Source organism: Agelaius tricolor, unplaced genomic scaffold (genome assembly GCF_023055355.1).
Source record: "Agelaius tricolor isolate 1412-34295 unplaced genomic scaffold, bAgeTri1.0.p SCAF_3, whole genome shotgun sequence".
In the NCBI taxonomy this organism is placed as follows: domain Eukaryota; kingdom Metazoa; phylum Chordata; class Aves; order Passeriformes; family Icteridae; genus Agelaius; species Agelaius tricolor.
The window spans coordinates 50256321-50266171 of NW_027269263.1; the positions used below are offsets into that span (position 1 = coordinate 50256321).

A 9851-nucleotide genomic window follows, 5' to 3' on the forward strand; every position below is an offset into this window, starting at 1 on the left:
AATTCGGATTTCAGAGGACAAATAATTTTGACAAACTGCCAAGCACATTATTTATCAGTAGTGTTCTTTTGCCTCTCCCTTTCATCCTACTCTCCAAACACTATCTCTGAACAAGCTGACCTACTCTTTCAAAATCATTATGTGAACACAAAGCTGAAAGCAGTTACATGACATGAGCCCATCTTCTGGCAACAAGTAAAGAAATACAGCTCTATTGTGGCAGAGAACTGAAGAAAAACTCCTCAGAGAGAAAGCTCCAGGGTAGCAAATTCCAGCCTGCAGTCACAGAAGCCCTATGATAACACTAACAATTCAGTACTGTTGACACACTCACAGGAAAGCTGTTCTACTTCCAAGTCCCTCCAGCTGTTGCACCACTCATTTAACCTGTAAAGGACTCTGCACCTAACCAATTCAGTATATTCACAGAATTCACAGAATGACTAGGTTGGAAGAGACCTTAAAGATCATTGAGTCCAACCCATGCCCTAACACCTCAACTAAACCATGACACTGAGTGCCACATCCACTCTCTTTTAAACACTCTCTTTTTATATTTCCCTTGACACAGCTTGAGACAATGTCCTCCTCATTCTATCAGTTGCTGCCTGGTGAAAGAGATCGACCCCCACCTGACTACAGCCACCTTTCAGGGAGTTGTAGACAGTGACAAGGTCACTCCTGAGTCTCCTTTTCTCCAGACTAAACACCCCCAGTTCCCTCAGTCGTTCCTCACAGGGTTTGTGTTTCCAGCCCCTCTCCAGCCTCATTGTCCTCCTCTGGACGCGCTCAAGCGTCTCAACGTCCCTCCCAAACTGAGGGGCCCAGAACTGGACACAGCACTCAAGGTGTGGCCTCACCAGTGCCGAGTACAGGGGAAGAATGACCTCCCTGCTCCTGCTGGCCACACTGTTCCTGATATAGATATATATATATATATATATATATAAAACACCAACAAACAACACTTGTATTTCCATGACTATCTGCTGCCTCCCAAGAAACAAGAAAACCCCTCAGCAACTCCTGATCCCAGCTCCTCACACACAGGCCTTCTTTGCAGGCTACACTGTAACCAGCTGTCTTGCTGTCCTTCTGAAGGACAGCCACCAGTGCAAGATGCAAGATATGCACCCTAGCAAGGCAAGATCAGCATCTCCAGATGCAGCACGCAGGTGATGGGACACTTTCTTCAATTTCACCAGTAGTCATGGTGTTGTTCAGCCATGGTGTAGGCTCTTGCTCTCTCTCAGAAGCATGCACACCCTTCCTGAGATAGACAGACTTCTCAACATAAGAGCAGGATGTCGCACTATCAATAGAGACAGAGTTATTCAGCAGACAGCCTGAAGGGCTTACCCGCTGGAAGACACACTCCAGGAGCTCCAGTGCAGTGCTTGATAGGCAGGGTCAGCAGGACATTTAAATTCTTGCACGTGGACATGCTAAGATCCTGCATCCCTCAGTGATTTCAATCAAAACTGCAAGACAGGTCAACTAAAGGCAAAGGAAGGAAGGAGGCAGGAGTAGAAAAGAGCTCCTCTACTTTTTTTTTAATTACAAGAAAAAGAAGTGTATAGGAAAAGAACTTGTCACTGAGTGCATGCACATTTTCATACAAATCTATAAATTGTGGTTTAATGTTAAAGTTATGTTCCTCATGTCCTTTATTAGAAAGGGAAAAACGAGTTTTCACTACAAAAGTTTTAAGTTCAAATACAGAACTGCAGTATTAACTAACATGTTCAAACCATCTGAAATTTGAATGGGCCTTTAAAAAAGCGTTCCATATCTGAAGATCTGATCTCAGATTCAAGTAACAAAGGTATTTGCAAATACGTTTCTAAACTAGTAACAACTATCACCAAGAGAATATATTGGTCAGATTTTGTACTAAATCATCTATGAAAGACAGCCAGTGTCCTGTTTCCTGACAGGACAAGGAGAGCTACAGAATCCTTCTTTCCTACTGGCACTGGCTGGCAAAGCACATGCTGTGATATCACTTCAGACAGACACAGTTACACACCACTCCCATTAAATCTGGAGCACACTTATCTCTGGCCTGCTCTCATTTCTACATTTTCAAAGACTGCCCCAAATCTCTCTCTGCACTTTTCCTGAATAGCAAATAAGGAACAAGAAGATGCTTTCCAAAAAGTAATCTTTTAAAAAAAACCACTCGTATGACTCTCCCACAAATAGACGGCAATACCACGTGGCTCATTCACAGTTGTGGTGGCAGCAGCAGCAGTGTTTCATCATTTTTACCATATGGAAGAGAGAATACACTGAAAAATCAATATAACTCTTCTAGCACCAAGCTACACAATATCCAAGTGGTGTACAGTTAAGATGCCAGAGTGCCAGACACTGTGAGGACTGAAATTTACAATAAGCAACCTAAAATTGAGATTTACAATAGAATAGTCAATTCAAGTTACTGAATCTTGAAAGTCTACTGCCACCAACAGCAGGGCACAAACCAGTGCCACAGCCACAACCCAGATATTTTAATTAATAAACTCATTTAGCTTAGAATAATTAAATGGATACATTTTTCCCCTACTGTGTAATGTCTATCCCCTACTAAAATACAGATGAGAAACCTCTGGAATCTGTTTGGCTTGGGTTTTTAATTTTTTTTTTTTTGCTTTACTCTGTTAGCTTTCAAAGAAGGAATACCTCCATTAAGGAGGTGGACAGTAGTTGCACAGATACACAACTCTACAAAATGGAGAAGTGTCATTCTAGACACCCTGGGTATTTTTTAAGACTAGTATTGTCACCACCACATTTGCAAAACAGCATCTAACTTGTAAAAGACCATCTCGTTCTCTCACTTTTCCAACCCATCAGTTGCAACTTTCTCCGAAGTTTTACCAAAGAAAAATACTCTCTTTCTTCCAGAAAGCTAGCAAAAATAAACACCTCTGTTATATGGACATCTGCATCAGTACATGTATTTTCCTCAAGAGAAGTGCCCAGGCTATGCCTGTGACACGAATTATGTTCAAGAGCTAGGTTAATTTGAACTATTTTCAGAGGTGAATTCAAAAAAAGACACAACTGTTTAGAGACCCAAAAAAAAAAAAAAGAAGAAAAACTGTGAGTCTCAGCTTTTCCTCAGCTTTCCGCCAGAACCAAACAAATCCCACGCTCTTATCACCGAACACCTGGACGAGGAGCGTTGTGCCACGTCCGTGAACCCCCAAACCAGTGAACAGCCATAACGAAAGAGCTGAAGACAAGCGGGCCCAGGACCTTACAACCGGCCCCAGAGCAGCATTTCCCCCCGAGTTTCCTGCCCGGCCGCAGTTCCCCGGCCAGCAGGGCAGGGCAGCGCGGGCCTCCTCGCGGGCCGCCCCGGGAGGCGGCGGGCACCGGGCACTGGCCTCCCCTCGCCCCTCGAGCGGGGCCGATGGCCTCAGCCCGCCCGCTACGAGGCGGAGCTCGCGAGGAGAGGCCCCTCGGCCCCGCCGCCCGCGGGGTCACCGGCGGGGCAGCGCCAGACCAGCCCTGGCTACAACTCTCTCGCCAGGCCCGGGGAGCGCTTCCAGCAACGGGAGCGAGTAGGGCCGCCGCGCCCCGGCCACCTCCCTGCCCGAGCGGGCGCTGCCCGAGCAGGCGCTGCCCGGCAGCACCTCCGGGCCGGCACCTGACGGGGCAGGGCCGGGTGCGTGCTAAGAGCGAGCAGCGAGGGGACACGGCCGCGCCGCTCGCAGCCCCCTCCCCTCCTGCGGGGTACCGGGAGAACCGCGGCACCCCCCATCCGCTTCCCCTTGCACGCGCCCGCCACGACCGGGGTCGGCCCCAGCACGGCCCCGCCGCCCCCCGGCCCGGAGGGACGCGGCAGCGCGGCCGGCCCCCGTCCCCGCTGACCTGCCGTGCCGGGCGATGGGAGCGGCGGAGCCGCCGCTGGCCGGGCGCTGCGGGCGGAGCGGGCGCGGGGCGCGTTAGCCGGACAACGTGCTGCACGAGTCAGCGCGGGGCGGGGCCGCCGCGGGGCACCCTGGGCGCTGTAGTCCTCCTCCGCTCCGGGTTGCGCGGCGGCGGGCAGCAGCGAGCGGCAGCGGACTACAGCTCCCAGCCCGCTAGACCCGCCGGGCCCGCCCGCCGCCGGCCCCTCCTCCCTGTCCTCCCTCGCTCGCCCCGCGTGGCTCCTCCGCCGGCGGCCGCTCCGCTGCGGGCCGGAGCCGCGTAGCCCCGTGTCCGGGCCGAGCCCAGCGGCCGCTCGGATCCGTGCCGGCGGAAGGACCGTCAGGGGCTCTCGGGATTTCTGCGGGAGCCCCGGAGGGGAGCGGGCGGGGCTGCCAATCAGCGGGTGCCTTCAGCTTCCGTGGGGGGTGGGGGCCCTTCTGGCAGGGAGTTGAGCCACGTCTCTGAGGCTGCTTGTCTCTGTACTGGTGAAGCAACCCTGTGGCCGCGGCGGCCGCTCTCGGCCGAGCCCGGCTCGGGGCAGGCTTGGCAGCGATCTTCAAGCCCTGGCCTGGGAGCCCGCAGCACTGCCCAGGTGTCCGTGCCTGCTGGGACCGTCCTTGGGAGCCCTGGACTGGAAATGCGTACGGGTGTAAGGAGTAAGGGACAGCCCTCAGGGGTGGGACTGCACGGAGCGTCCATGTGAAAACATACCGTGGGGCTAATGAAGACTGAAATCGCAGGGATATCACGCTCCAAACGATGTCATCTCTGAATTTATCCATTACTTCCTCGATGTGCAGCCCTGCTTGCCACTGCTGTTCAGGCCCTTCGCTTTCTTTCTTGCAGTGAGCCTCTCCTGCTGGAAGAGTTAAATGATTCGCCCACAAAACATGAATAATCTGTGTTACGCCACCTCTCTAAGTACAAGGGGCGTCTGGTGATACTCCAAATTACTAGGCTGGCACATAAAAATATCTTACTGGTCAAGAAAACATTTGTTTTCAGAAAAATGCGTCAAGAGTTGATTATAACAACTGGTTGTGTCTTGGAATTGTCTCTGTCCTTTTCCTGTTTCTCTGTTCTGTTTCTGATAAGTGACAGTTCTGTGACAGTATGGCTTAAACACCCATTTAGTCTGAGCACACATTTGTTGTCTAAATACAGTTTCATTTGAACGGATGTGAAGGTTTGTTTTCTTAGTTTTTCTTACTTCACATCCTGGGTTAGTTTAGGATTAGGCTGAGCTTTGCAACTATGTGGTATGTGGAAATCAAGTCCAGACATGTTGAGACAATTGGGAGTTTTACTTCCTGCTTCAACTTGCTATAAAAGCACAGAGCAGGCATTTCACGTGTGAATGAATCAAATAAGGTGCAAGATACACAGACCTTCAATTCTGAGGAAGAACCATCCAATGTCTGACATAAAAGGAAAAAAATATTCACTTTGGGCATTTTAATCTAGTGCTGTACACTGATTCCAAAGACTTTTTTTTCCCCCCACAACTGGTGAGTGAAGGCCACCAGGAAAGATGGGACACTCTGCTAGATCAGAACAAGTTGATTGATGCATTTGAGGAGTGTGCCTGATGGCTTCTTCGGCATACAAGGACGTTGGCCCTAGATGCAGCTGCTCCCCCTGACCACAGCTGCTTGCTTCTGAGCCTGCTTCTAATCCCACCTTTTCCAATCATCAGCCTTGCCCAGCCAGAAGCTTTCTGTGGTGCCAGATCCTCCACAGGCTGTCCTGTAGCAGGTAAAGCCCTGTGAACTTTGGCTAAGCAGCAAGAGAGGCCCTTATGCTCCGCAGCCTGAATATCAAGTTGCAGTAGTGTCCCTTACACAGCTGATCACAGATTTTATCCTCAGATTTGCTCAGCTATCACTGTGTGCCAGGTTAATACTCAAGCCCCAGCTATTTGCAGTGTCATGTGTTTGGTTCAAGCTGATACTGATACTGAGTGACAGTTCAGTATTTTTTTGACTGCAGCTCCTCCTACACCACCAATGGTGTTTTGTTCAAACCCTGTGAACCCCTTGACAGGCTACAGATCTCTCCCCAAGCTTCCCAGATGCAAAAGCTCAATGAGTTTTTGGTCAGAGCATGGGAGCACTGCCTTAGCCTGCAGGAAATACCTCACCTGATATGATCTGATCTGATTGACAAGCCCTGTGCTTTTGGGAATACTGTGAACCTTGCTGGCCTGATTTTATTTTAGTTTGTGATGCTGCACCCTGATTATGTCAACAGTGTTGGTACTTTTGTGTATACTTACTGCAGGCAGTTTCCTTTGCTGACTCAGCAAGAGCTGTGCTAGCTGAACATGCCTTTACAAGGACTAAAGTAAGATGCAGGTCTCTACTGACACGAAACCATGTGGCTGGAGATTCTGCCTGTGCTGTTTCAGCTTTGCTTGTGGTGCACAACACTTCTGAAAGTGGAGAGGGAGGGCTGAAATGGGAGGAAGTTCATCAAAAGCGAGGACCACTGCCAGCAGGAGGTCTTTCTTAGAGGTTCCCTTGTGCCAGTCCTGTGCCAGGGATCCCTCTGACAACTGCAGTGTCTCTGCAAGAGCCTGCATGACTGCAAATTGTGTTCTGCTCTGTTGTGAGTAAGGAATGAGAGAGTTGTGGTAATTGAATACTCCATTAATTAGCAATTGCAAGATGAGTCACTGGTGTCTTCTGAGAAGCCTAATGTGACATGTAAATCGTGTTCTTAACATTTAATACATTTAATATCTTCTTTAAATGTTGCTGTTGATGTGGGATTGTTTTGAGATCAATGGCAAATGCCAGTAGTGAAGAGAGGGCATGGCAGAGATTCCCAGATTTCTTCATTCTTTCAACTCTATTCAAATGCACTTCTTTTTTGTACTGAAACTGATACTCATGGAATGGTTACCAGCCACAGCACAGTATATTTGAAGTAAGTTTGTTGTGTAATGAGCCAGAAAGGCTCCTCATGAACATGCCACTGTTCTAATGCGTAAGAATTTCCAGGGATTTTTGGAATTTCCAGGACTAGGAACGAGGAGGGGAAGTTAAGTGCACTTCTGCCTGCCCTTCCTTCCTGTCTTTCCTTCTTCCCTCCCTTCTGCCTTCATCTTCCATCCACTCTGCCCTCTTCTTTCTCTTTTTTAACAAGTTATTTTTACATAAGGTTTCTGAAGAATTGAAAGGACTAATGATGACATCAGCCAGAAGAGCTCGAATGTCTTCAGTGATCTCTAGTTTGTAGCAAATAGAGACCCAGTGCAACATTTGAATCAGCGCCTGAGCAGATTGCCAGGGAAGGCACCAGGCTGTTTCCTGGATGGCCATATGTCTGTCCAGGTCACGACAGGTTTTTAAGAACTTGTAATAAAGAAAAAAATTACCACTACCACACAAAACAGTAAACCTTGAGCATTAGAAACGTTATTCAAGCATCTGACCTAAACTGGTGTTTGCTTGCTTCCAAGCCCAGTAGCTGGTGCTCTGTGGGACTGGAGGACAATTTTCCCTTTGTAGCAGCCTTCACCTGTTTAAACATTGTCACGTCTTCTCTTGCCTTCTCTAGATTAGTGAGCCTTAAGATTTTCTCCGTGAGTTTCATCCTCATGGATACTTGGCTGGGGTCGGTACTGCACACTGCCTGGAAAACTCACCTGGACCCATCACTGCTGAGCACTCCCCAGAGCAGCAGGATCCTTCCCCACCACCTCCGGCGTTTCCAGCCCGGGAGCGAGGCGGGGGTGTCGTGACCATGGCTCGTCGGGATACCGACGGGAGCGTGTCACGGGCGCGCTGGGACAGTGGCGGGGAGCGGAGGGAAGGGAACAGAGAGAAGGGAACCGGAGGCAGGGAAGGGAGCAGAGGGGGCGGGGACACGGCGGGGCTGGGCCGTCCCGGGCCGGTCCCGCGGGGCTGCGCCGCCCCCTGGCGGCCGCGCTCCGTCAGCGCCCCTCGGGATGCTGCGGCCCCCAGAGCCGCCCCAGCCCCGCACTCCTCCCTCAGTCTTCTTTCCTGGGAGACACCATCCATCTCAGACTGCGAAGCAGAAGAGGAAAGGCAGAGTGACTAGCAGCTTCGCGGAATTTCTTTGACCGCCCTCCCTGGAGGAGACCCGGGTTTCTGTCATTTCGATCTCACTCGCTGCATGTTACCGCTCAGAAAAGCCCCCGAGGGCCACCTCCAACGTGCTTCACTCCCTCGGATCCGGAGTATGGCCTGTTGCTCCTAAACAGTGTCATCTAAACATGCTAAAGAGGGAAGTTGGAGAGCTATTCTGCTGCGCCCAGGAGGGATACGGCTGTTGTGTCACTCGGGAAGCACAGAGATGGCAGCCTGCCATGTCAGGACTGCCATCCAGACCCAGTGCCCTCCGTGCACTGGTGTATCTGCTCCTGAGGCTGGGAAGGTCTAGGGTCTAGGAGATGTTCCTTCTACACTGCTTCTACGACAGAGCTGCTGGAGTTGGCTCCAACAAAGCTGATTTGGTAAATCAGAAGAACCAAACCACACAGAGGACTACTTCAACTGTCTCTAGACTTTACAATTTTCCCCTAAAATTTGCATGAGATGTGGGGACAGTTCATCGTGAGTGGTTGCTGTGAAGGGAAGCTGATGACTGTGAGCAAGGCTTCAGTAGCCCGGGTCCAGCCCTAGCTGCTGTGCTGGTGACTGCAGCATGGGCACAGGCTGCTGTGCAGTCCACAGTGTGCATGAGGAGGAGGACGGTGCTGATGGCAGAGGGGGTGGAAAGGCTCCAGCTCCTTTGTTCTTTCTCTGCATCATCCCCACCCCCTGCTCTCCCCCTTTCCATTAAATTTGTAGCAGACCTGCAGAGCACGGTGCATTGCAGAGGCATTCCTAGTGCTTGTGGGTAACACAGCTTGGGTACAGAAGCGGCATCGGCACAGGGCTCTTTGTGAGATCGTTTGTGTGGGAGGCATGCGGAGCAATCAACGGGGCATTGCTGTGACAGCAAGGTGGGTGTGAAACACCGGCTCTGGGCTTTCCTTGTCCAGGAGGCAAATTAGCCACTGCTTCTCTACAGGAAAGGCTGGAAAAGAAGGCAAAACAGATTGTACACAGATGTACCTCTGTGAGGAAGACGAGGATTGCACAAATTTTAATCTTTCTGTTCACCAGAGGTAAACACAAGTCTCACAACAAAGCCTAACCCCCATAAGCTTTGGAAGACAAGGAGAGACAACAGAGCTATTATGTGTGGTCTTGTTCCTACACATGAACAATTAAATTGCACGGTGCTGTCTTCAACTAATAACAGACTAGATTAGAGCTACAGAGCAGAAAATCTGGGCTAATGCCAGTTTGCAATCCATAATGCACAGTTGTCTGCCTCAGATTTGGAAGCTGTATGGCATTATGGGAGGCTTTGGTTGTAATCCCTGCAAATAAGAAAGCAAATGAGTTGAAGATAAAGACCAGTTAATGAAGCACTGAAAATCACTGCTGATGTCAATGTGAGATGTGGACACAATAAATAGATGAGGGGTCCAGATACTTGGTTTAAAGTTGTACTGAAAACCCTGGTTTGGCAATGGGATTTTTTTCTCTTAAATTCTTCAGTTCTCAAAAGCCTTGAGGCATACATATACAGTAACAGCTTTTCCTACAACAAATTGAACTAGTGATTGAAAGAGCTGGGTGCTTTCTGCTCTCCACTGATTCCCCAGGGGATCTTTCTAAGCAAAGAACAGTAAGTTAATTTGAGCAGGTGGTGCAAACATTTTCCCACATACTGTGACCATATTTGGAATCAGTGAAAGTGCTGTAATCAACTTGCCCACTCATCAGCTCCCCTATTTCCATGAGCTGTAAGACTCCTTATATGTACTTGCATTCATTTGAGGACATAGCTTGCACAACTAAGTTCTCTGGCAAAGTTCTCTCTCACTTCAGTGGCCACAGGACCTGGCTCCA

The 9851-nt window shown here is 49.9% G+C and overlaps 1 protein-coding gene across 1 annotated transcript in view; it reads right to left on the reverse strand.

Moving 5' to 3' along the window:
- The window catches only part of TRABD (TraB domain containing), a 30696-nt gene extending 26680 nt beyond the window's left edge, over window positions 1-4016 (reverse strand). The window contains exon 1 of the mRNA XM_071423808.1: window positions 3883-4016. The gene's annotated coding sequence lies outside the window, so the exon portion shown is untranslated. The remainder of the gene's footprint in view (window positions 1-3882) is intronic.
- Window positions 4017-9851: the final 5835 nt, after the last annotated feature.